Genomic DNA, 27815 nt, shown 5'->3' with positions numbered 1-27815 from the left:
TTAGACCACTCCATATTCAGATAGAGAGGCGGCTGGCTCTCTGGTGAGGGTGAATTATGGCGTTCTGTTTGCCTACTCATGGAGCCACTGCAAACATTGCTAGCTCAAGGATGATTAGTCAGCTCAATGCAAAGTAACCACTTATCAGCTACCGGACATCAGATCCATGGTCCCACATGGGTAAACTGCTGAAAGTGGGAAAACAGGACTTTAGGATGAAGTACCAAAATGAATGTTAGAAGCTGTAACATGATAGTTATCTACTGTATATGAGGGACTAAACACCATACCCATCGATGGGATGGCAGTATTTAAAAGAATGAAGTATACAGTACTGGTTACAGCTACCTTGTTGGTAGTATTTCAAGCTTTGTTTGGTTACAAAAAACACAATATGTGTGTGCCGTGGATCCCAAACCTGAATAAGCCTATGCCATTATTTCCTGAGAAGGGTTTTAGGAATATCCATGAGCGTTCCGGTAATGGCCTTCCTCTGTAACACCCGACTCTTAGGAAGGAAGAGATTGGAAAGTACCGTGACATAGTGTGATGTAGCTGCTCATAGCAGGCAACGTACAATGGAAGGTCAGACTGGAACCACATTCATAATGGGATGGGACCAGTCGTTCGTTTGAAACATACCAGTATATGAAATTACAATGTCAGGGTAGTCAGCTTCTACTAAAGAAGGGTCATTTGTGGCTCTGAATATTAAAAAGCTATGTTCTTATTAATATCCACTTAGGCCATTTAGGTTGAAATGGGTAGACTCGTTATGTTCATTCACCATCTGGATGGATACCATTTCAGAAAAGCAACAGGGAACAGAAAATATAATATTTATCTGATATTTCCCCATTTGTAACAACCTTACTCATGTAGCAGTGGAAGTCTTTAGACTTTCTTTAGCTGGATGACATTTGGTTGATGGCTAAAGAAGAAGGGGAGAATGAGTAAGAGGGGGATGGGGGGAGGAACGGAGAGACACTTATGCAGTGATACAGTAACCAGTCAAGGTCAAGTTCCTCTGCATATTAAATAGCCCTTTGATAAGGGCCCATTACATCCCATGACTGGGCTCTGCAGCATGATTCCTTGCTGATTGGACAGTCATTATTCATGTCCAATCTTTCTGTCAGAGCCTGTCTGGTCTCCACCCCCACTTCCTCCCCGACCATCTTTCTGAGTACTGTGGAAGAAATTGGGATTTCCTGTGTGCTTACATTATTCACTAATCAATAGAACTAGTCATTGGATACTAGTTAGTACGTTCTCATGTAAGCTTGCTATTAATAAGAGTATATTGTGTCTATGTGTCAGGGTTAATAGATGTTCAGGGTCAGGAGAAAGTACTGGCTAAACGTTCCTTGTCATGACTACAAGGAGAGCGCCAACTATGAACTCTCTAGTCTGAGTGGTCATGTGTTGGGAGCTGTGAATCTCTTTCTCTGAGACTGTTGAAACGTCATTACTGCCTGACTGTCACAATCTATGTTTACATTCTTGTGCCCTATAAAAGATGGTCCTCCGGCTTTCGGAGCTGAGAGAGACCTGGTTGAGACCTAAGCTTGGTGTTGTGTTGTCATTTATGGTCAGAAGACTGGTTTTCTCTCCCAATCTGCAGATTTATAAATACTTATTAAAATCCAGAACTCAACTGAACTTAGTCACTCCGTTTATGAAGAGACGGACAAAACACTTTCTTCATCAGTACCCAAAACAAAGAGAAGATTCTGTCATGAGCCGGTGGGACATCCTCAGCCAGAGCAGTGGAGAACCCACTAGCACAATGCTACACGCCAACAGTATCTCACCTCGTCTTTCATGTGCTGGTCTTTTTTGAAAAGCCGATGGATGTTTAAAATGCAGTCAGGTTGGTGGTATTGATGCTGGTCTTGTCCTGGGCTCTATTTTTGTCCTTGGTTTGTCTGGTTTCGGTTGCTAGGAAGAAGGAACCTGTTTTGTCTGAGCTTGTTAATGGGTCATAGCTGAGGAACCCAAATCATTTGTACAAACATCGACAAAACACTAGCACACTCACTTATGAGGCATAAACTCTGCAGGGCTGTCTCCAGGTCCACTGTGGCCTAACTGTCATGTACAACTTTTAAAGAAATAGGACAGTGTTAAGTAAAAAATAGATGCCCCTCAATTTTTGCATCTTTTTTTATGTTGAAATTGAGTTTGCAACTTAATTTAAAATCCACTTACTGCATCTCGAATTTCCAGCTCAGTTTTTTTCTCTCATTGGGATTGTGGAGACAGCTCTCTCTGGGTCTTTGGCATGTGCGCTACAGCTAAAGGTGAGCAACTCCCAAGAGAATAACAATATTCTAGAAGCGTTCTGAATTCATATTTTCTGATATTACTGTAGTAAGACTTGACATAATATATTTTCTATATTGGCTTTTTTCTTTCTCCAGTTCAGAGACCAAGGATCATTTATCAAGGATAAAGGTAGAAAGTTGCTTTTAAATGATCATAAGAATGGGTTTATCTTTCCATTTTCTTACTTTTCAAATGCACACTTCCATCATTTTTCCATGGCCTAAGTGTTTCAGGGTTTATTGCTGGAATACCAGAGTGGTGGTTTGAGAAAATAGTTTTTTCAGGAAATATGCAGTACCTGGGAGTCAGATGGCTGAGCAGTGAGGGAGTCGGGATAGTAATCTGAAGGTTGCCAGTTCGATTCCCAGCCGTGCAAAATGACGTTGTGTCCTTGGGAAAGGCACTTCACCCTACTTGCCTCGGGGGGAATGTCCCTGTACTTACTGTAAGTCGCTCTGGATAAGAGCGTCTGCTAAATGTAAATGTAAATGTAGTGCCTGCGTGGTTACAATGCCTATTTCTGCAGTGCACAGTATTTATAGTTCAGCATTTCAGGACAGTGCATGTTTTCATATGCATTCCAGAATATACACGCTTATCCACAGGATTATGGCGGAAACATAACCTCTCGTTTTTGGACTGCTTTCTCTTTTCTTTCTTTTGATTTCATTCAAACCATGTAGTAGAGCCGTTTTAACTTCAAAGGCAGAATGACAGAGGGTTTTGGTCATGTGCAAAAGCCTGATATTATTTTATAAAATAGTTTCTCTCTTCTGCCTCAGCAAATAGTTGGCTGTTACACAAAGAGTATGGAGTTCCTAGCGCTTGTGAAAAACTAGCCCTACTTCTATCTATAAATACCAATGCTTAGAAAAGCATTTTTGTATTATTATATTTCATATTTGTATCTATTGTGCCATTGCTCTTAATCTTTCCACTTGCAAATAAATAAATGCTTCACAGTCTGGAACAACAAGGAACCAACAGTATATCTCAGTATTGTTCAAACAGGAGCTTCAAACAAGACAACAATGCATCAAATATTCATTCAGCTCTTCTGTTAGCCCACTTCTTGGTTTGCTGATAAAATGGCCAACACCCATCTCGTTCATTTGTAGAAACAAATCAATTACAGCACTATCAAAGGAAAGACAGTGTGTGCACACCTCCCAAATCTTCGTTAGGACATGAAATATTCAGCTATGGTGAGTGTCAGAGCCGGAAGAACAGCCAGGGGAGGTGTCAGAGAGAGACCTCAGAGGTAAGAAGAGATGAAGATACCTGTGCCCATGCATGTCTCCAACGCGTTTTTCTCTTTATATTGTTGTTTATGCTAAGTAGGTTAAACACTCTGTCCTCCCTCCCTCTTTCTGTCTCTCCTTTAATAACTAAATATAGCTAACTGCTATATTTCTGTTAATAATTTGACAAAGGGTAAGACGTCTCATGCTGCTTTGATTATTGTAATTTTCAGTTTTTAGTTTGTTGTGATTGCACAGTACTTTTTCTCTTTCTTAGGACGCCTCATGAGCACTTAGTTTCAAAGCTGGTCTCTTTACATATAAAATAAATATGAGTTACATGTTCAATTCAAAATAATAAACATTTTAATAATGTTTGAGAGGAAATGTTTGAGAGTTTCGTTTTGGCAAAGCTTTTATCTTTAATTAATATTACATTCCTTGGAATTGCGTTCTCAATAATAGAAACCTATTGAAACCAATACGTTGTCAAATGAATTACAGTCGGCTAAATCTTTCAGTGTAACCAATAACAATAAGCATTTTTTCTATGCAATCAGATGATATGGCTTAACTTCAACATTAAAATACACTTCAGGATACTAACTTAATTTTAGGCAAATCTTTCTTAATTGCAGATTATCACAATTTCCCAAATATTATTTATTCAAAGACATGATTGTATTCAAACGTGCACAACATAAGCAATACCTCATTAGGAGTGTACAGCATGGGTGAAGAGCAGTTGAGATCTTCGTTGTGACTTATTGCTTGGGCACCCTAGAAATAGACACGCTATTTTCTGCGACCACAGTGAACACACAGCATTTCATTGTTAGTGCTTAATTATGCTTTGCATTTCTCAGCCTAGCCCTGAAGCCCCTGGACCAGGAGATGAATCAGACCCTTATGAGCTCTGTCTTATCATCTGTGTAATTATCTCTGTGTAGTTTACAGGACAATCACTGGAAAATACATCTGGTAGAGTAGGAGGAACATCCTGTCCTGACGATGTTTTGGACAGCTTTGAAACAAAGTTTTGAAAGTTTAATGAGATGACAATCGGGCTGTTGTGATTTACTGAGCTAGTCATATTCTGAAACTACTGCTCACAAGCTGGCCAAGTGGATGTTGAGAATCCTTGATAAAAGCCAAGCTCAGTCCTTTTGGCATACCACAGAGGCCTCCAAGCTGATCATTTAAAGTGCTAGAGACTGCAAAAAAAAGTCTGCATTTATTTCAGGAAAATCTTCAGCCTTATAGTGTGGGCATACAGAGATAGAGATGAATTTTAGGTAGGAGCTCTAAAAGACGACTATTAGATAAGTATAAGACATTTCTATTGCAGTTTTACTGCTATGGATGATACCTTTTGGTGATTGATGTTTACTAATGTAAAATCCATTGTTGGCTAAACAACTCTGTTCATGCAACCTAGTCTATAAACAATGTGAGCTAGCTCGGTTTTACAAGCCTCCAATACATGCTGAGGTACAAAGAGGTCTTACAGTAGTGCTGTGAAAATGCTGCTCACTGCCATACAGTGCTCCTATTTGTTGTGAGTGAGGTCATTGCAGGAAATGGCTGCTAGAATGTGTGAGACTTCTTAGCAATAGGCCGAGAGAGTGGCTGGTGTTGGGGTCAGCTGATAATGAGCATGGTTGTTGTATTGTGTGAGCTAATCCTGGATTTAGAAGCAACGCCCTTTAAAACATGCACAGTCCCCTGACCCTCACGAACAGAAACACGCATTATTCTGTGTTTAAACCAATTAGTGTGGCAAAATCATATTTACACTTGTGGTAAAATCCACATGGTCTGTGGATGTACTGAAATCAACATCAGAAAGGAGGGGGAAAAAGAGGAGGAAAAACAACCATGGTACACACAAAAAAACGGCCTCATAAAAACGTAATACTGGTAAAGACACCAACACATGCACTGTGGTATCATGGATGTAGGAAAAAAGACTCGAAGAAACCCCAGCTACAAAGAGCCGAGCACCACTTGATGATTATTACAGGCAACATTTAATCAATCCGCCACTTGAATGCTCTGACAGTTTTGTTTGCTTTGGGGTCAGGATGCCCAAGATGCCCAGAAGCAGCTCCGTTGAGTGAAGACAACAATAAAACAAGACGAGCCGGCGTAATCACTTCCAGTGGGGTGTTCATCAGCACTGCGCTTCCTCCCTCTGTTAGTCTGTCCGTGTCAGCAATGTTCAAAACTCATTATCTCGCCACCAGTATTATCTTTTGCCTTTGTGACAAGAGTGTGGTGGGTTGAAGGCTCTGATAGCTTTTCTTGAGGCTTTTTGTTTAGTTTTCTGCTGGATGGGTCAGGATTCAATCTCTTGTAGCCGATAGACGTGGTTAACGTTCAGACCAGTCCAGGCTAAAAGCCACATGGAGCATGACTGCATGGTTGACAGGCTTGTGAAAGCCGTTAGTCAAAGATACAAGTCTAATGTGGATTGTCGCACATTAGACGTTGTTGGATGTTCAGGCAAGGCTCTTCAGATCAATGTGAAATATTGACACAAGCAAAGTTCCCCTTTTTGCATCAGAATCGTAACACTTGCGGTGTCGATGCTAACACGTTTGAGATGAGAGCAGTCTGATACCCATTAAGCGTCAGAAGTTTGTGGTAGGATGACCTCATTCTTTCTCCAAAAGGAAACTGTTCAAAGTTGCTTCCAAAGCTAGTGCCCAACCAACGACACAACAAATAGACTCATGTTTTCTGATGATGTATCACTTAAAATAAACCGATCAAAGCCTGTTTGAAAAGAAAATGCATTCACTGCTTTTTAAATGCATTTAATTAGTAGCTTTATAGACAACCAGCAACTTTGACAAACCACATTAAAAAAAATAATACATTTGAGTTGTAGTGAGCAAAGCAAGAACTACTCTCCTCGTCTCTGCTTTGCTTTCATCATCCTCTATTCAGATGGCACTTTTATTAATGTGCTCTATCGTATTTATGCCTCTGTGAGCGATTAATCAGACAGAATTAATGATATTTATGGATCTGGGGTTGTAATTTTCACTCAGTGTTCCATATCTCCTTCCTGTCGTCTCCCCACAGGAAGTGGGCGATGTGGCCGTGTCCTGTGATGTTTTGGGTAACTGTCACAGAGCAGAGGAAAGAGTGAAAGAAGGAGCGATTGAAATAAATGGGAGCAGGGGAAATGGTAGAGGGGAGAGGAAAGAGAAAAGGGTGGAGAGAGATGAGAGGAAGGTGTCCATGCAGCTGGCTGACAGGCCCATACAGAGCGCAATGCTCTGCTTCCTTGTCACGAGCGATATCTCTCTTTCTCGCGTCACGGATGTCCAAATGTGCCGACCCTCCGGTTTTCCGACACACCTGATTCTATTCATAGGCCCTCCAGTTTCCATTCAAGATTAAAGAGGACCAATTTCCTGAATCATAAAACTGGATGTGACTGGTGTACCTCGCGGCATAATTCACACAGCAACAATTACTGTATATTTACTTTGGTGTGGTTAATTGGTATATTACAGCTTTGAAAAATTATGCATTAATGTCTGTCTACATTAAAATTTAAAGAATATTGCCATAAAAGTTATAATGAGGCCCTTCTCCTCAGTCTCAAGGTAGTATAAAGGAAAATGGGTGAACAGGAAAACAATTTATGACTAATTTAGGTTAGTATCTCAAGAATCTCAACCTGACACAGTGGGAAAAGTGAGGATTGACACACAGCATGCGAGAGCCCCAAAACTCCAGACCCCATTTTCTCCAACATCGATATGAACATAACTTACTATGCAGCCCATGTTCTGTTTCCATTGAAAGGCCTTTTCAGATGTTTTCTTGAAAACCATCAACCTAGCTCTCTAAGCCGGGGGATAAATAAAACAATAAATTAATGTGTTCAGGGAAGGCGTGGGCTTGTTAGAATGCATTACAATCCAGTGACGAGGCCAATCGCTTCTCTGAGGGAAGCTGATTACCTGATCGTTGTGCTGCATCACTAAGCATTGTTCTGCATCTGTAAACAGACTGCCGACCAGGGGGAGGTGGAGGAAGTGATAATGAAGGTATCGTTAGATCACCTTAATTAGCCAACTCTTAATTATCCCTTGTTTGATTAATGAATAACCTGATTGATGGGCTGAACAGCAATGAGCTGAAAACACTTTCATGTTGTACATTTACACCGAGCCAGTGCAAGCAGCATAATTGAGTAGCCTATAAATGCTCAAGACAATTCAATGCAACTTTATTAGGCCGTTCGTCAATGGGATTGGGTCGTTGTGCCTTTTAGGCTTACAGTCAGTGAGATAGTAGCTGGGAGTAACACCACCCAACATGGCAGCGAGGCTGATGTAGGGTATAAGTGCCTTGCTCCAGAGCACAGTGGTGGTGGTCAGTAGCTGTTGAGGGTACAACAATGGTGACATGGAGTTGTCGCACATCAATCAAAGGTGCAGACACACCCATCAAAGCATTTCAAATCTGTCAGGTGTCAGGTGGCTGAGCGGTTAGGGAATCGGGCTGGTAATCAGAAGGTTGCCTATTCGATTCCCCGCCATGCAAAATGACATTGTGTCCTTGGGCAAGGCACTTCACCCTACATGCCTCGGGGGAATGTCCCTGTACTGTAACTCGCTCTAGATAAGAGTGTCTGCTCAAATGTTAAATTTTTTTTTGAGAAGCATGAGGCAGAGGCAGATGAATCAGAATTCGGTTTATTACCATGTATGTTATACAGACACTGAATTTACTGTGGCAGGGAGGTGCAAACAATAAACATATACGAATCTTAAATTAAGTAAAAGTACAAGAGTTAACTATTCCTAAGAACTAGCATTGAACATACCATAATGCCTCATATTATGTACACCACTTCCAAATCCTCAAATGTTTCCATTAATCAGCTGTCTTTTTCAATGTTTTATTTTTTATTTTTTTACCATTCTTGCCAGCATAGGGGTGCCCACACTAAACAAATTGACAGAGAGGGGGAGTCACACACTAAACTTTTCTTTATGTGGTCATAAGGATGAGGATCACATTGCCACTTTAAAATAATGATAAAATGTGTCTGTAAGGGAAAGTTGAAGTAAGCCAGATTTTAATGATGTATTTACAGTGAATGTATGGTCTATAAGGAGTAGACCTTCTTGATCTAACCGAAAGAACATACTTCACAACCCACCTGCCAAGAAAAACTGTTATTGGTCGAGTCTTGACTCGCTCACGTCTGCGACTGGTCTGTGCCCTGAGTAAGTCCCAACCCTCATTCTTAACCTCACTCAGTGGAGTTTCAAAACATGCTCTGGGAACCCCTTGGCTAAGATTGTTCTTTTTTGTATTTGCTGCCTCAAGACGAGCGCTCCAACAACACTGTTTACTAATGGTCTCCTAATAGCTGCAGCTGGCCAACTTCTTGTCTGTCTTGCCAAGGATTGTCTCACTGTGAAAACGTTTTGTGGATGAATCAGCTTGAAAAATGTCCCTCCTGACCTTGCTGGCAACGCCTGTTTATTAGCAACTGAAAAACATTTTTGTTTTGCTCATCTTGGATACATTCCTCCTCAGCAAAGCAGTAACGTTCCACTTTTTCCATACCTCAAACACAATAGGAAACACAGCGTCCTGATAAAGGCCTCTCTTTTGCAGGATGTAAACTCTATGTCACGCTCTGAATAATTACAGAGATTATACTGTACATCCATAACACAGGGCTCTTAGCAAGATTGTAGGCTACGACCTGCATTTCAGAAGACTATTTGATGAAATTATCTGAGGAAAGACCCCAGGGCTGTTCTGTGTGGTGTAAAGTGTTAAAGTGTAAAGGTAGTTCAAACCTCATGAATTAGGCCTATGGTGTGTGGAGTGTTGAGGGGTGATGGGAAAGGAGGCTGGGGGGTGGCCTCTCAACAGCAGGTGTGTCAGCAACTATTCGTTGTCTCCCAGCAGACTGGAAGGGATTGACTGTTTTTGATGCAGTGTAAACTTGATGCAAATGGAAATCATTCGCCTCCCCCCTCTCTTCTTCCGTTTCACCTTCCTTCTCTCCTCCTCTTTTTCCACCTTTCTTTCCCCCTATCTCCCCTCTCTCTCTCTCTCTCTCTCTCTCTCTCTGACGCTGTTTCTTTATCCTCATCCTCTTCTTACCTTTTTCCTCCCTCTCTCCTAATCTGAACCCTCTCTCTCTCTGCCTCTCTCCAGCCCTCCTTATTGCTCGTCCACGGCTGTGCTGATCAGTGCTAAGTAGGCTGCCTGGAGCCCACAGGTATGTCCCTCTCCTCCTCTCTTCCTCTCCTCCTCTCTTCCTCTCCTCCTCTCTTCCTCTCCTCTCTTCATGCAGGCCTCTATTTATATCTTCACTCAGTCGCACAGCAGGATCCTTCGTTCCTTCTCCGTGATTTTCTCCCTCCCAATGCAGAGGCTCTCTCTCTCGTGTTCTCTCTGGCTCGTTCTCTCTTTTCCACTGTCTTTTTCTTAGTTTACCTCCCCATCTGTCCTCATTACTGCCCCCTCTCCCTGGCTCCCCCTCGTCTCTACGTCTCTCTCCAGCTGAGGACCATACCCTGAAACTCCCCTGAATCCTCCAGGTTGTAGTACAGGGGAGGTTTATCCACCTATTCACCAGGAGGGCTTTGCCTGCCTGCTTCCATTGGCTTCTGGGGTCTATGTGCTGGTTGGCAGGCCGTCAGACCTCCCAGAGAGCTGGAGATAAGACCTAAGTGTGTGTGTTTGTGGTGATCACTTCTCTTTGTTGTTGTTCTAGTGTAAGGCCTCCCTGACAGTGTCTTAGCTCACCTCCCCTGGTTTTCCAGTCCCAGTGGTGCTCTGGAAAAGGCAGCCTCACACTTCATTATATCATAAGTCCAGACCTGTGGCAGAGCATGCTTGAAATCCTTTTAAACTCTGTCTACCTCCGACGGTTCCTAGCCTAATCGCCTGTCAGGTTTTTATGACTGCAATGAGACAGCAGCTTTCACTGTCTCTGCTGTTGCTCCCTTGAACTCATAAACCCTTGTTTTCGGATTTGAATCCTTGACATTTAATGTAACACACTATGAGTTTCCATTCCTATATATGGGGTTTACGTCTCAAATAAACTGTACCATGGTCATCTTTATTGTCAAATGAAAGACTCACTGAGAAGTTGTTCAGTCCTGACCTTTTTGTTGGATAATTATTAGTGATTCAAAGAGATTTTTTCCCCAGACCTTAAGAAGAGTCTGAATATCCTGCCGTCTGAACTCTTCAGCAGCACTTTTACCTCAAGCAGAACCACACGTTGCCTATCTGCACCTCACAATCCGTTTTTCAACATTCCAACCTCGTCTGTGAGTGAAAGGCTTTCACCTCACCAGGTGAACTTTGATTCATTGCAAATCTCTACCCAATCTTTTAGGGGGGACAGGAGAGGGTCGGGGGCCATGTGCAAAAAGTATTTCCTGTTGTCTCAGAATTCCAGTCACCCATCTCGCCTCGCAACCCCCCCCCCCCCTCCCCCCTCCACCCCAATCCTGTTTTGTTCCTGTCTAGACACATCACACACACATTGTGCGGGCCTACCTGCCCAGAAACTCTAAATGCCACCAGTTTGTGTAATGGGCTTACAGGTGCAGTGCACACAGGGCTTACTGCCTGTAGAACAGCCTGTATTATAATGTTTGTTTTGGTTCTCAGATGAATGTCGATCTTTCTGGGTTCCTGGGGAATGTATATATTTTAATTCTTTATGTATTTGCCTGTTTAAACAGGCGAGTCTAACTGAGATGTTATATCATTGGCTGAAGTGGTGCGTTCAAGATGAATAAAACATGCAGTAAAAGGCATTTATCAGTGGATATGACTGTGGAAATGTATGGTATCCACTCACTTGGCTTACTGCTATCCAATTTAAAGATGAATTTACCTGATTCTCTTGTTTGTTCAGTGAGCTTAATGGATATGATATCTCTATATGCATGTTAAAGATGGCGGCAGTCCAAACAGCGACAACACACACTGACACAGAGCATTACATTGCATTGGGCATCCCGTTGTTTCTGTTTTGTTTGAAAGTGAATGATACTTTGCATACAGTAAAGGTACCAATTTCTATGCTTGGGGGAAGACACCATTTGCATGTCAGACAGAGTGAGCTGAGGCTTACTGACTCAGATGATAGCCCATTTGAAAGTGGACTGCCTACTGATACAATTCCACAGGAGCTTTGAAAATAGGGGCCTCATCGCATTCTGCCACAATAGGGCTTGAGTAACTGCCACTCCCCCCGCCGTCTCTAGACGGATCCCTTCCATTTCGCCGCTCCATTCCACTCCTCTGGGATGTGTTGACCTCAGACCGACAGAGGAGGGGACCTGCTGCTCGTCTGGGCAGAGAGACATGAAAGAGGGAGCGGCAGAAGATGGACTCCTTCGAAAGCGCCTTCTGCTGCCGCAGTTCCAGCCCTCCTCACGGCCCGCGGCTGTCTGTGCTGGGCAGAGACAGAGAGGGGGAGTGGGAGAAGGAGAACAAATGCAGAGAATGAACGAGAGGAAGAAAGGAAGGGAAAAAAATCTCTGAAACTTGGAGAGGGAGACAAAGAGTGAAGAGATACAAAAAGATAGAAAATACCTCGATAGAAGATGGAGAAATAGGTAGCACTTCTCCAAACCTAAAGTCTAGAACCCTCAACCTTCACCACTGATCAAAGAGTGCGTGCAGGCAGGTTAGAGCAGCCGGGGGAAGTGATGCGTCTCCGCTTCCTGTTTGATGGTGTCAGGTGCTTTGACAGAGACAGGAGAGTCTGAAAGCAGAATAGAGCGCCTGAAATCATCTCAGACAAGCTTTCATCCTTCATGCATGTTAGCCACAGTGCCATGATACAGTATATACAACAAGACATATGCAAAGGCCTGTGTTTAACTGACTTACACATTTATTTACATTTCATGCAAGATCACCTCAGATTAGATTGAAAACTGCCATGGCGTGAGAAAAGATATGACAGGAGCCATAAACAGGGTAAACCATCTGAATTTCAAAACAAGTAGTCATCTCTAACTTTAAAAGAACAGTCTTCGAAAAGTCCCCCGGCCTTGAGGTTTTAGCAGGGGAAGGAGTCACCCAAGGTTCCTCGGTAGCAGGTGTATAAATCTCGACCTCGGTAGAAGAGCTAGATGATGGCGCTGTAGAGTTGTGACGTTTGATTTACCCCCTCCTGAGGGCTGTAGACTGGTAAAGGGAGGGAGTGAATATTAGAGGCAGGGCGGTCCCGACAGTAAAACACCCGTGTGGCAGCCATTACACTCAGGTGGGCCTGTGATCAATCAGCCTGAGTCGAGCGTAGTGGCCCGGCAGATGTCTGGAGTCAGTAAGATGAACGGCACGGGGGAGAAGAAGGGTAGAGGGAATGAGGAGAGGAGGGTAGAGGAAATGAGGAGAGGAGGGTAGAGGTAATGAGGAGAGGAGGGTAGAGGAAATGAGGAGAGGAGGGTAGAGGTAATGAGGAGAGGAGGGTAGGTTGCGGTGAGCTGAACTGATGGAGCCCACTGTGTGTTATACTGTAGGCCAAGTTTTCACAGAAGAGCACAGAGTAGCATCTTTGGACTTAGGACTGAAGTTGTTTCTTTGATATTACTCTTATATTTGTAGCCTGGTACCAGAGTGGTTTTTATTATGTGATATTGCATACTCCTTGTTGCTGCTTGAGGATTGAGTGGGCAGTGTGTTAACAACTCAGTAACTGTGATGTTACTAACAAACGTTGACACACAGGGCAAGAGTCTTACTACAGCCTACAGAAAGTATAAAACACCTCATTAAATTGTTGAGCATCTCGGAAGTTACATATGTCTAAGTTTGTAAAGAAGATGTAGGCTCTAAATTCAAGGGCTGCATTTCTACTGGACATTGAAATCCCTGTTCTCAGTTACAGGATGATCTCACAGGTGTGATGTGGTGCATTCTACCAGTGCTCTCTCTCTCTGTCTTACACACACTCTTCATCCACAAGGAAGAAGATGAGCCCCCGCAAACACCAGCCTCTGAAACACCACCTAAACCGGATCTGTCTCCTACTGTTTAAAAAGTAATGAGGTCATTTCCTTGTGAAAAAGGAACATTATGCAATTTGGCAAGCTAATGAAGACATGCAGCATTAGCAGTTCTGACTGTAAATTATAGATTGATGAAGGATAGCAGATGTTCTTCAGTTGTCTGATTCCCAAGGCCCTCTTTCTAAAAGGCATTTCAAAAGCATGATTTTATTTCTATACTCTCCAATATAAGCTTTCTCTCTCTGTCCCTTATTCTTTCTCCTCTTCTCTCCACTACACCTTTTCTTGGTTCCTTGAACACAGAAGATTAACTTTTTAAAAGTTTCGAGTTGAACAAATAAAAAATGTTTGGCTTGTTTTTCAACCTTCTGTACATGCTTCAGTAAAGGTCAACCTTTCTTTTCAAAACAGTGTTGTTTTCCCTTCTTCTCACATACCCATCCTCACCACTGTTTAATCTACTGACTGACCGGGTTCGTAGATGTTTGTGTATTATGGCAATGCTGCTAAAGCATTGTTCTGTACAGCTTTTCAGAAGGCATAGGCCTTAGATACAGTTCTTAGATATTCTCAGATTGTCTTACTTCCTTCTGTGCTTGGTTGTTGCACGGCCTCGAGGCATACTTGATGCACGCTCACACAACCTGCAGACACCCATGACGCACACACAGACCTCATTGTGCGCTAAGCCTTCCCTGTCTACCTCGTATTGTCCTGCAGCTGAGACCCACGGCCGTCCTCCTTTTCCCTCCTGTGTTTATCTACTATCTCCTCTAATCAGCTGTCTGATCGGAGGGCCCTGGGAGGACCACTGGTAATGAGATTAGTCTGGAACGTGTTTACACTCTCCGCATTCACATCTGTGAGCTCAGCCTCCGCTTCCCCTCTCCTCCTCCTTGACTGAAGAGAGGCAAGATGAATAGTCACTCTGTGAATGGCCAGACCTCATTTAGCAATTCCCAAACCATATATTCGGCCTCACCCCCACCCCCTCCTCTTCCTCCCCAAGCAGCTCTGTCTGTGTTATTGTCTCCTATTAAGGCTGCAGCCGTAAACCGAACTATTTTTTGCGCCGCAATTATTGTGTTGAGCAACGTGCCACACCGCGATGCTTCCCTTTCATAGATACGCCATGCGGGGCAATGTGAGCTGTGTCGTCTCAGTCTGTGCCTGCGCGTGTGCCTTCCTGATGACTAATGACCCGTTTGAAAGTTCAGCAGTGAATCATCTGTCATGGAAACAGCCCCTTCACCCAGTGGAGTTGTATCCATCTCATGTAGGCAGAAGGTACGCCACATGCATGGTGGCACTCAGCAACAACTCAATCAGCCCATGGCTTCCTGAGAGCGAACCACCATCTTTGATACCGGTGTGTGTATGAGCTGTAGGCTGACTCTACAAGTGACATGAGGTTTTTACTTTGGCTGAAATGAAATTAGCGGTGCTTAGGAGGAGGCAGATATTGATCCCGTCTTGGTGAGATAAGGTGAGTTAACTAATTTAAAACAGCTTTAATCCTAAATGACTGTGCCACCAGCCATTCCCCAGAGAATACAAAGCTCTTATGGGAGCTTCGATGTGACCAAATTGACACTCGTTTAATTGTGGTTTAGATAAAGTATTCTAAATGGATGTGTAAATTCCCAAGTCACACAACAGCAGCTTATCACTGTTTAAGGCTAGGGGTTTTTCCATTTCCTTTATAGCCAGAACAAACTCTATTACAAACCCTTACTGTGTTGACAGTAAACTATGCTTGAGTTCTGACTGTCATCTTGCCATGGTAATATCCTAGTGGAACTCAAAGTTAAAAACTTGAGTTTCTTTGCTTTTTAAACGGTTTTTGTTTTTCCATCTACTGCAACAGGACTATTAGAACAAGTCACATAGGTTCCTCTGACAAACTCTCAAGACTATGTCCTGACTTGACCTACCTCCACCATTGAAAGAATCTCCATATCAGTTGTCAAACAACACTAACTAGTGAGAGATAGCTTCAGTGCCCAAGGAAATCCATCATGGGTGTTGTCTGAGACGCCTAGCATTATGAATTAATGTTATTTTGTTTCTGGGGGGTGGATGGGTGAACTATAGCACCAAAGCCTTCCTGTTTCTTAAGACAACAGCAAAAAAAAAAAAAAACAGCAGTAATGCTATCCATTCTTTGCCCGCCGAGGCACCAAATCATGACTTGTTGCACCATTAAAAATACTTGTGATTCTATTCTGTCTGACAGTTGACTACAGGCTGCGCGTTCACAGCAGGCCAGTTGTTCATGTGGAACAACTGGATGCGACACAGGGGGAAACAGTACTTGGAAAAAAGGTTTGATCTTGGCCTATGTTGTAATATCAGTTTTAAGTCATTGGTGCATAGCAGTTTGGCCTGTCAACTGTCAACGTAGTGATTAGCACATTGCATTAGTACATTGATCAAAATAGATTTGAAATGATTCGAGGCTCTGCCTCAATTTATCTTTTCCACTTGGTTAGGTGAGTCACATTTATTCCTGCAATGTTATTTCCTCTTCACATATTTCTGAAGTCTTGTGCAGCTTTTCTGGTCGCTGTTCTTCATTATATGACTATAAATAATTTCTCCCATGAATGCTCAAGTTAAATATTTGCAAGTCTGTATCCAACACTATTCAATTCAACAAATGTTTTAGAACCCATGATTTACATAATTTCATCCTCATAAATTTGACATCTTCAGATACTTCGACAGGTTTAACCTCATTTGAGTCTCTCTTCTGTCACGCAGGTGTAACAGCCCCAAGTCCAGATCATTACATGGACTGTGATCACACCAAAATGTCATTAGTCACACCATTTTGAGAGAGGGAAACAAATGATGCACAATTCAATTAGAATCAACAGATTTACAGGCATCACGTTCCTCCTTCACGCTGGATGAATATTTTTGATCGCCTTGCTCTTGTTTGCAGACAATTTTTTTTATCATCTTACAACCAGTAGTGTAGCCATGTCGCCCCCCCCCCCCCCCAATTTTGGATTGCTTACAATACAAAATTAAGGAATTGTTAAGGATGTGTATATATCATTATCGTTTTTAGATAGATGAAAAATTCTGGCTACCCTACCGCTTAAAACTGTCTAGTTTTTTGGCGCATTGACAGTCCGGAAGGAGGGGGGGCAGACTGCTATGTGATCTGATTAGACAATCAGGGCATTCCTGCAGATGAGCCAAGACAGGGGGCAGGGAGTCCCTAACATTTTGACTCTTCCAAAAGCCGTCTGTCTGGTCTATAGCATAACAGAAGGCCTTTATCGTGCGGGTAACGTCAGAGCCTGGCAGGAGCAATGCTCATTCTCCAGAAGTAATAGGAATCCTTTCATCGCATTTAAAAAATGTGGTTAATACAACCAGTCACATTGACATTTATACTGGATTACAGTTTTGTGTCATGTTAGTACCCCTAGCTAACAGAGATGGAGGGAACATATGATGCCGAAGGTAATAACTCAAAAGGATAGAGTTGTTTTGAACGACCTTGTTATCAATCTGGATTTCAGGCCGCACAACCCCCTCAAGGCTCCACTGGGTATCAGCTGCACATTCCTCAGTGAGATCGAACGCTTTGTGTATAGTTTGTGGTTTATCAGATGCTTTGCTCAACACGTCATGCAGTAGCACAAGCCTGTTTGTGGTCCCAGACTTGCCATGGTGTGGGCTGAGAACTAAGTGAGGAAGAGCTTGCCGTTATGATGTATTTCCTCCAGATCCCTATACACCCAGATTGTTCGTGGCGAGCGATTTGTTACATAACCAAGACAATCTCCCCCGTGACCATCGAGGGTTTGTTGTTTTCTCACACTTCTTCCGCACTGGGCGAATAGAACTATGACTCCCATGACTTCTGTCTGCTCCATGTCTGCAATGATACCAGCTACCTTCCTTCTGTCTGCCTCGCCTTTGTCTCACCCACAATGTCCATCTGCAGCCATTAACGTTGTGTTTCCTTTAAAACAAAATCCATCCATTGACACCATTCATTCATTTTCTATGGGTCTGGTTGTGGAGGTTCTGGGGAGGCTTTTCTTTCAGGGACATGTGGTGGATTGTGGGACATGACTAAATACAGCAAGCTGTTCTTCAGGAAATACCACATACTGTACTGTAGCCAGCCTAAACCTAATCTCACCTGAATCTCTTCCCTAGTCCGGTTTTATCAATTCTGATTGGCCAAAAGTGGGGGGGAAAGTCCAAGCTGGCACTTGAGGCTTCCATTCTGACTTCGTCTGAACAGTAAAAAAGCTCATCATAAACCTCTATATGACTAGAAGAAAGCTATGCTAGTTTATCTATTTGGAGTTGTTGCAGGCTTTATATACCCAGACTGAACTGAAGCAGGCGCAGGCCACAGACAACAGGGGGTTGGGGAGTCAAGGGGGCTGTGTAAGAGGGATAGCCACACTACAAAGTACTTTGCTGGAAAACAATGACCTCATCCCTCAGTGTTTCCACTCAGCATTTAGATAGTGGATGGCCTAGAACCCACTACATATCATTTCTGGTCCCTGTGATTTGCTAACAGGATTTAACTGTGCAACATCTAATATGCTAGTGAACAATAATCTCCTTATTCTCTGTGGGCAATCTGTTTAATATTATAATTCATGTCCTCTTATGAAATAGACATTTAGAGCAATTTAATATATAGCCTATATGTCTGTTCTTATTACAGATATAAAACAAAGGCAGAAATATGTGCTGTCCACATGAACCTAATAAGGACTGTATGTGACTGAAAGGCAATTCTGGTTTTAAAACGCAGATAAATGAGTTCATACATTTCAGGACAAAAATTACGGCGTTATTACAGTCTATTTCATCATACAGTGTCTACTCAGCCGGGAAAGCAGATGTATTGCGGTCATTACGACGGTCATTGTAACAGGAAGGACTTTTTTATCAGCAAGGATCCCATCACGTACATACAGTTGACATTTACACTTTACGAAGGAGGAGGTCGGACTAGGTTCCAGACTCATCATCCGCCCAGTAGAGCAGGCTGCGCTCGTATATCTGTCCATTTTTGCTGTTGGTATTGTATGGGTAGGAGGAGTCGCCTTCCTGTGATTGTGTGCCTGCTCTCTCTCTCTTTCTCTCTCTTGCTCGCTGCCTCATTTTTCCAAAGTTAAATATTCTAGCCCGAGCTTTCCACGGTGCGCCGGGGCGGGTTGCGCGTCGCGACCCAGTGAAACGCTCGATCCACGTCTAACGTCCGTCTCTTTTATTGAAGTGTTTCTTAACTTCTTTTGCTAGCCGTTTTCAAGATGACAGAAGAAAAGACTGTTTGGCATATAAAGCTGGTAGGTGACTGAAACCCCTCCCCTTGTGAACTAGTGTATATATGTTTTTCTCAGGTTGCAGGGTAACACGAGGGGAAGCTGTCGGAATAGAATCAAGAGACCGTACTTTTTCTATTGGGATTAACTGTAGCCTGTTTCTGAATTGGCGTACGCACTCTGAATGGAACTGCATCAAATGCGTGTTAACATGTCTGAGGTACTGATGTTTTATTGGAATGTCGTTATGTTTAAATACATGTAAAAGGCCCTTGGTGTTTTGGGGATGCTCAGGAACAGCAAACAGTTTCCAACGGCAAGATGGTCGGAATTGTTGGTGATGCGGTGCCAGGCTTCCAATTATACAAGTAGACAATGCACGTGTGTGATGTTTTGAGTCTTTGCACACGCGGACAGTTCTTTCAGATGTTCTTGGTTTTGGACGAACACGAGTAGGCTATTAACGCGCTGATTATGTTTTCCTGTGATTATAATGGAATTTGCGAATGGGCAGTGTTTGTGATTACTTGGCCTTTACTGTTGGTATTTGTTGTGGCTTGTGTTTTGCATTGATGTTGTGATTTCCCTATGAGAGGAATTTTTGCTGGTGCAAAAATGATTGTGCATTACATTGTCTTAAATCCAGCGCTTCTAAAAACCCTGAATGTCAGACTGAAAATATGGTTATGCGTTATAGGCTATCAAACGATCATTAATCCTGCTTTCTATTAGTTTGAGGATAAAAACTCACATTTCATTGTAAATTCGTGATTTTCAAATGAATTAAACGATTTACATTAATGTTTTCTTAGGGTTAATATGCTCTGCTTGGGTTAAGGTGATGGGCTCATGTTTGATTTGAATCTCACAAACTTTCATCGTGGAATGTCATGCCATGCGAAAGCAACTACTTGATTTAAAGGGAGCTGAGTGCTTAAACTGACGATTTTGACCATGCATGTTTCAGATTGAAAGGTTGAAAACTTAAAGATTTATAACGAAGGTCATAAAAATGTCACGGAACTTCGCCCATGGTTTAATGTGATTGGTCTGATGACTGTTAAAGATACTTTCATCACTGCAATTTGTTAACACTAAACAATCGTGTGCAATCTAATACAGGCAATGGTAGGTCTTCTGACATTTCTGACATATCCTTCCTTTTCCAGTGCCGTCATCCCTCATGTCTGTTCTTAAAGGCTGTTCAGATCGGTTGCTGTTTACTGTAGACAAACAGGTTATGTTTTTCCGACTGACAAACATCATTATTTTTTTCCTAGACCTAGAACAGACCCAAACCGAAGTCCAACCTAAACAGGCCAGGCTGAATACTCAATAAAAGTAGTCTGTCCTGGTTTGATCCCTGCTTTGAATGCGACTAGTCCATCTGACATCTAAACACTGTACTACAAACCTCATCAGCTCGATTGCACTTCAGCCAAATCGGATGTTCAAGATCCCAGACAAAATAGGGCGAAAAACAAAGCGAAGGCATTGTGCCATTGGCATTTTAGGTATGAGCTCTCTCTCTTCTCTCTTTCTCTCTCTCTCTCGCTCTCTCTCTGTGTTTTTTCCTCTCTGTCACCCTCTCTATCTTCTCCATTCAGTAAGGAATGGCTGATGTTGACTGCTTTCTCTGTCAGGCATAGGCACAGTGCAAAGTCTTTAGTCTCTGTTTGACTGTGATTAACCTATTTAGTTCAGCCTTACTCAGTGAAAACCCTGTCTATTAGCCAAAGACAGTGTAACAGGTCTTGAGAGGGACTTACACATTGGACTATTCTTTAGTAAAAAATTATGCTTGTTTTGACCATGGAGACACATAACAGCGTAGTACCTGTAGTCTGTATTCTGATTAGGCCTCATCAAGGATCTCTGTTGGTCACGGTGGGACAAGGCCAGGGAGGGAGCGATGTCCCCCCCTCCCTCCCCCCCCCCCCCCCCCCAATCCAGCATGTCTCTGCTCTGTACAGTTCAGTGTTGGGGTCAAGGCAGTGCAGCAGGTGCTCTCCCTAAGCGGAGGCATAACTCTCACTTCCATGACATTTTAAGATCCCTTTCCGCTGGTTAAGACAGCGGTTGAATTAGTCACAGTGAGCCGGCCACCGCTGGCTCCAGACTCAGGAGGACCTGAACCCCAGCCAATCCGCTAATTCCTCAAGTTGTAACCGTCCACATAAATCACTTACGCACTAGTTCCTCCGTTCTTCTTAAGGAAGACAGGATGTTCTCGCGTCCGTCTGTATTGGGTTGCACACGGGAACAGTCAATGAGGCGGGAAAGTCCCCTCTGCTTCCATAAAAAGCTGAGTCAACGAAGGAGCAGCACGGGGTCAGCTCCATTACTCATCACAAGTTCGGTTTGAGAGGGGAACTAATCTCGGTGTGGGGCGGTCGAGACATCCACCTGGTTCATCAAGAGGGAAACCCTCGGACCGGGAAGCTCCTCCCTTGAAACACTTTTCTGGGATTATCTGAAGTCAAACCCTCTCCTAATAAAGTAATTGTTATGCATTATGAATGAGATATCCCTTTTCCATGGGTTACTCGTCCATTTCCTCTACACAAACAGGAGAAAGGGTCCATTCTTTACCCTGGCGCCCCCAACACACACAGCACTCACACCCTCATGAAGCCTCTCGTCTTTCTCCTGTCGACTCATAAGTAATCAGTTTGAAATGTGTTCGTACCGCAGTGACAGCAGCCAAGGAGTAAATGACAGATGTAACCCTGAGCTGATATAGTCAGATATCTGCACACCATGTTTGACCACAGGCCTGGTAATGAGGCAGGCTCCGACAAGTAATCCCTCCACCTGGATGGGAACTGGGCCATTGCAATCCAATTCACACAGTCATGAATCTTGAACAGGAAAGGATTTCTACAGAATCATACGTTTAAATAAAGTACATATGCTGAACCTTCACACAGCAAATAATCCAGTTTTCAGTTGCGTCCATCTTGTCCACCCAGTTGCCTACCTCTGGTTTGAGCCTGATTGAAGTCACGTGGATCATGAATGGATGGCTGTGTGTGTTCATGCTGAAGTGCTACAGCCATGAATCTTCTCGAGACCTAAGCTGCCAATGGGCCTGAGAGTCAGACCTAGCCTGGTCTCCCATACCCACTCTCATTAATTCACTGTGTGTGCAACCTAGCTTACTAAAGCTACTAGAGATGTTTTGAGGCCCTACGGTGCAGCCCTTCAGAGCTAGCTGTGTGTTTAGGGAGCTATGTAAGTCAGAAGTGTAGAGTAACAAATTGTTCCGAGGCCTTAAAATAGTTAAGTGTTCGCTCCACTGGCCTACAGGAGGCCCTAATGTAATTGGATTTTGTGACCCCTTCTGATTTTGATTGAAATGCCTTGAGAACCAGCAGGGTGACCAGAGGAGTTATCTGATTGCTCCACGTTTACTGGCAAGAATGGCGCTGCATAGACATATGCACCCACACGAACACACACAGATAGAGTTAACAGGCTGCCATACAAACATGTTCTACATACAGCCCAGCTGCTTTGTTTTGGAGAAACTGTGGGATTGTTTCCACGGTGATAATTACAGCCACCTTGACATTCTTTACAAATCACGTATGTCAATTGGAGCAAAGTGTTCATTATTGTTGTACATTGTCTCTGTGACCAATACAGCTAGCTTAGCTAGGCTCGATCAAGCATAGAGGGTAAGTCATAATTTGTTTGGGTGGCAGGCGAGGTCCCATGCCCAGGCTTACATGTCCCTGATTCTCTGTCTGACCCCAGCTGGTCTGGTCGAGCCGTCTCCCACCTGGGAGTCACTGCACTTCTCTGGAACAAATCAGAACTGGAACGAATTAGGACAGCCAAGCACTTTATCTTTCTGTTCTTCTTCTCTCCCTCTCTCTCTCTCTCTCTCTCTCTCTCTCTCTCTCTCTCTCTCTCTCTCTCTCTCTCTCTCTCTCTCTCTCTCTCTCTCTCTCTCTCTCTCTCTCTCTCTCTCTGACACACACACAATCACTCTCTCTCTCTTTTTGTGAAAATAGAGATGAATAGGCCACTGTCATTTATATACAACAAAGAAATTGTATTTTATTCCGTCCCTATAAACACTGTCACACACCATATGTTTGAGAAATGATGACATTTCTCAGTATTTTAAATCTTACAGGGTCAACTGGATTATTCCGGGTACTTCAGGGGAGGGGGCTGATAAAGGGATGGGACATGGCTGGTTGGCCAGGCAACTGCAGTTATGGGAGGCAGATTTAGACAAGGAGTTATAGAAGGAAAGATTCTGATTGGTTCTGTAGCTTTACAGCCTGACTGGCAGGGCTCTGAGGGGTGTCGGCTGATTGGACGGGAAGTTGCGGAGGCAGGTAGCAAGTGGGAACTGATCTCGGTGTGTTTGGCTAGCCAGACACAGAAGCTCCACAGACAGACAATCAGCTGGAGTTGAAGAGCCATGGAGCCGTGCAGGGAGGGGCGAGGCTGGGAGTTTCCAGCAGCTGAGACAGGCAGACTCCCACTGTGGTAGTTAAGCACCAGCTGCGGCTGTGTGTCCTCGCCTGCAGAGCTTCGTGTGTTTCCCATGATCTCACCTGGCTTGGGGGCGGCAGGGCACAGAGATCAGGCCCAGCCTTGCCGTCATCCAGCCCACCTCTGGGCTTGTCTCCAGGGACTCAAACACCGCCTGCTTGCCTGGACAGGCTGAGAGCACTGGAAGGCCTCGCCTCCTCAGTCATGGAGGGAGAGTAGGGAACAATCCACCAGGCTTCAACTCTCTAGCCTAAACACAAGCATATGAAATGTGACTACTAAGACACCACTTGTACTGCTCTGAATTGTAAACATACCCCAGCACACATACACATGCACACTCGTTAAACAGTAGATCACACCCACTAAGACTCAGCGACATTTAACAGTGAACACTTGATTTCGGTAATGAATGATTCCACTTTGGGCTGTGTAGATGAACATAATCCTGGCCAGATGGGGAGGAGGTGTCTAGCGGGAGCGGTTGCTCCTGTAACGGGGCAAGAAAGAACAGTTAGGAGGGCTGGTCGAAGGAGGGAGGAAGTGAAAGGTGGATGCTAGAGGGGCAGGTGACGTGTTGTAGGGTGGAGGGAGAATAGTGGAGGAGAGAGTGTGACAGGATTAGTAGTGGAGAGCAGTGGATGGAAAAATGAGGGTTGAGGGAGGGAAAGAGTGCAGGAGAGGAGGGATTTTGGGATCTTAATGACTCATGTAGAACACTCATAAACCATTTAATACCACCATCTGGGCACACAAGACACCTACTCCATCAAGCCAATTTCTCTCTTCAGCTGTCAGAAGAAAATAAACAGTCTGAATAAGATAGATGGGCTTCAAACAACGCTAAAAACTCATCATTTTCTCTCAATCACCCTCTGGTGATATTGACAGTAATTCATATCAGTCACGCATTGGCCTGTTTGTTTTCATTTAACAAAATATAATTAGAATGTTATTCTGTCGTCAACCTCGGTTGGCTTTGTGAAAACACACACTTAAATCATCCTAATTGACCATGACATGAGGTGTAGATTAATTGTGAACATGCCTCAAACTGCAATACATTTGGACAGACTTTTTTCAGTTTCAAAGTGAACATTAAATATCAATACAAAAGGTATTATACATCTTCACAAAAGTCATATTGGTAGTCTCCCTATGAAGATATTGGCGAGTAGTGTTTACATAACTAGCGAGGTGAGACATAACCTAAAAGCTTGTTGTCAGAGTGTGTCCCAGCTAAACTACATTATAAACTATATATTATAAACTACATTTATGGATAATAGAGCTTTGAAGGGAATATTCAAGAATCTAGGAGTGGTCAGAGATGCAGTGAAAGTTTCTCATCTATAATTCATTGAGGATGAGAAGCATCAACACCCTGTTCAAATGGCTCTCTCCTAAACCACTTACTCTAAGCTCATGCTCCTTAGACCTGAGCGTCCTTAAGTGCTGACAACAATCTTTTTGCACCTCTTAAAAGAGCAAACGTACAAATATCAGAGGTTCTGTGTGTGATGAATAAATGGAATTTGACACGTGAAAGCAGCAAATGCCTGACATTTCAGCAAATAGAATCAGCTTAGGAAATCAAAGACCTGCCAAGGAAAACAATGGTTTCCCCATCCACAGGAAATGCCAAACATTACACAGGTTTATAAATAGAGACACATGACTTTCTAGAGTGTGAGACAGTGAGTGGACTGGAACCATTTCCCAAGAGTTCAAAGACAATGTCTCCCTCCGTTTAGCTCTAACTCACCTGCTGAATGGTGGAGTGGCCTTGTAACACCACAAACAGCTGTTAGTTTATTCATAAGGCCACCGAGTGGCCTCAGAAGTTGTTCTCCTGACCGTGTGTCCCTGGTGGGCAGCGCCTGGGCCGGACTCGGCCTCACCAAGCACTGTGGAGCAGTAAGCTGCCATGTTCAGCGTTCCCTCACCTCTTAGATGTGAACACATTCTGCGGCCGTCAACTGTTCACCCCAATCCTGCATGTCAGACCCATGCATGATCCTGTCCATTGTTGCCTGACCTGCCAAGCAGACCCCTGCCATGGTACAAGTGGAAATCAAAAGTCGTTACTGCTTTAAAATCTGCATCAACCTTTTTCTTTGTCATCTTCCACTTTCTAAAGAGAGAAATATAGAAAACCAAATATATTGAGAGCTGTTTACCAAAATGAAGTCATCTTCTTTGATGGGGTAAAGATGTGGATGATTCAGCATCAAACATCTGACATCTCTTTCATCCGTAATAGCTTTTTATGTGAAGCAGATAACATATTTTTGCTTGTTGGCGGGTTTCTAGGAGATTGAATCATCCTTCACAGATGCACACACACATAAAAACAACCTGCTCATACTGTTGAGATGGAAGTTTATTTGTAATTAAATATTTTTTACGGCACTTTCATTTGACACAGTGGCGTACAAATGTTTTGCATTCACTTGTGTTTATTTAATCCTTCAAGCTTTCTAAATGATTGTTTTGTCACTTTGCTCACAATGGCCAGCAGATTGTTTTCTTGGCCACTATGCAAGTACAGATTCCCACTGAAAGATCCCCAATACAGACAATCATACTTGAGTTTATTCAGCGCCTAGACAGATTTTTCATAGGGGCCTGCACAAAAATAGCATATTTATAGGAATTCCAGCTAAAGGTAAGCTATTATATAAGCCACAATCACTGCTTTTTATTTACATGCATGTATAGTGAGATGGATTCCCATCCAACTTAGAATGTGTGTGTACTGCTGTGAGATAAGAGAAAATTAGTTCCTCCTGTATATGCAATTTGTTTTTAATCCACAATCCATTTGTTGCGTGGTATTTCAGGTTTAATTACAAATCTGTGAGAATGGTACTGTAATGATTTTCAGATTCAGAGTTTGAATACTTTTATGGGAAGGCAATCTCATGCTCCTCTGTCAACTGTCAAGGTTATCCAGCAGTAGAAACGGTTCGCTCTTAAAATCAGTGGCACTTGTCAAATCATCTCTCCATTTAAGAACAGACTCTTATGCCAAGAAAATGAAAGCCGCTCAATCAAATTCTGTTATCTACATCCACGAATGCAGCGAGGCTCAACTAGAAAGCTGTCACACACTGTCAGACTGGACCTTTTCATGGCCGGCTGTCACTACAACGTGTGGAACTGGCCCATCCCACAGAGAGCATGTTACCGTCTTCTCTATCGTATCATGCATTTTTAAATACTTAGCAAGCTAACCATTAGCAGATTTAACTAATAACAAAACAAAGCCTAAATTGGTGTGCTGTTGAGGTTTTGGATATCTTCAGATCTCAGAGAATATACTGGACCATTTGCAAGCATTGTGGCCCTGTAAAATGCACTAGCAGTGTTTCTGGTGCCCTACAGTACATCCAATCAGAGACTGGTGCCCTACAGTACATCCAATCAGAGACTTCCTCATGGAGGCTGGAGTGATGGAAAAGCACATCCTGGGTCAAGAGTCTGCATCAGGGCCGACCCGGCCAACGTGGTTCCACACTAAGCAGCTTAGACCCTGGGCCTCTCCTTCACTCTCCCCCCTTCAACACGCTCCTCCACAAGCTCAGCTAAATATCTCATGAGCTTCTGCGCTGAATGTCTTTCCAGGGGGTTTGGTTCTCACCTAAGCAAATGCACATTCATAATAGAGGCAGTGTTGGTTGAGGCTGGGGGGGGGTAGGTTACAGGGGACACACAGGGTGTTGAGGAGCGATAAGACACTTACATACTTCCACACTAAGAGCCTTAGAGGGGACCGACAACACCGTTTGACGGTATTAGCATCGCAGTGCGAACACCGTCGGCTTCAGCAGTAACAGTGTGTTATTGGGGAAAGAACTGCTTTACTCCAAAGTAAGACGCTGAGCAGAGAGAGTACGATGGACCTCCACCCACCAGTGACAGAAAGCTGCCTTTAGATCCTGGTCCTGGGTCAGTCACCATGGGATGATGACGAGATTGTTTACTTGTTTATGTAGGGGGTGAGGGTGTCTTAACACACATCCAAAGCTATGTTATGCAACCGACTTGTTTTAGGATCGAGTAGGATGTGAACGGGTTAAGGCCCTCTGGAAGAGCCTGGCCTCCTGTTCTGGAAATGGCACTCCATGTGAAATGGAAACGCCTGGCCACATTACTGTTTACATTCTATGAATAGAAATCTCCTGTTTGATTAAACCAGCCAGCGCAGAACAGAGAAGGGGTGAGAGAGGAAATGGGGGTGGGGGCTGGAAAAAGAAACCGAAGCCAGAAATCGTGTGTGTTTTTAACGAGGTTGTTGTTTTTTTTTCTGTTCTCAAACAACTGCAAATGGATTCTTGGTCATTTCCTGGTGAGGGCAGGAAATGGAACACGACAGGTTCCATGAG

At 43.4% G+C, this 27815-nt stretch overlaps 1 protein-coding gene across 5 annotated transcripts in view; it reads left to right on the top strand.

Moving 5' to 3' along the window:
• The window catches only part of mid2 (midline 2), an 86590-nt gene that overhangs the window by 9469 nt on the left and 49306 nt on the right, over positions 1-27815 (top strand). For 2 of the 5 annotated variants that reach the window (XM_062476007.1, XM_062476003.1), the window contains exon 2: positions 9774-9837. The exons of 1 other annotated variant lie outside the window; for it this stretch is intronic. The gene's annotated coding sequence lies outside the window, so the exon portion shown is untranslated. Of the gene's footprint in view, positions 1-9773; positions 9838-18734; positions 18940-19036; positions 19136-27815 lie in introns of those variants that run through there. 2 more of the 5 variants (XM_062476004.1, XM_062476006.1) reach the window with 2 other exon arrangements.

The sequence above is a fragment of the Osmerus eperlanus genome, chromosome 13 (genome assembly GCF_963692335.1).
Source record: "Osmerus eperlanus chromosome 13, fOsmEpe2.1, whole genome shotgun sequence".
Lineage (NCBI taxonomy): Eukaryota > Metazoa > Chordata > Actinopteri > Osmeriformes > Osmeridae > Osmerus > Osmerus eperlanus.
This window is presented reverse-complemented; position numbering and strand designations above follow the sequence as displayed.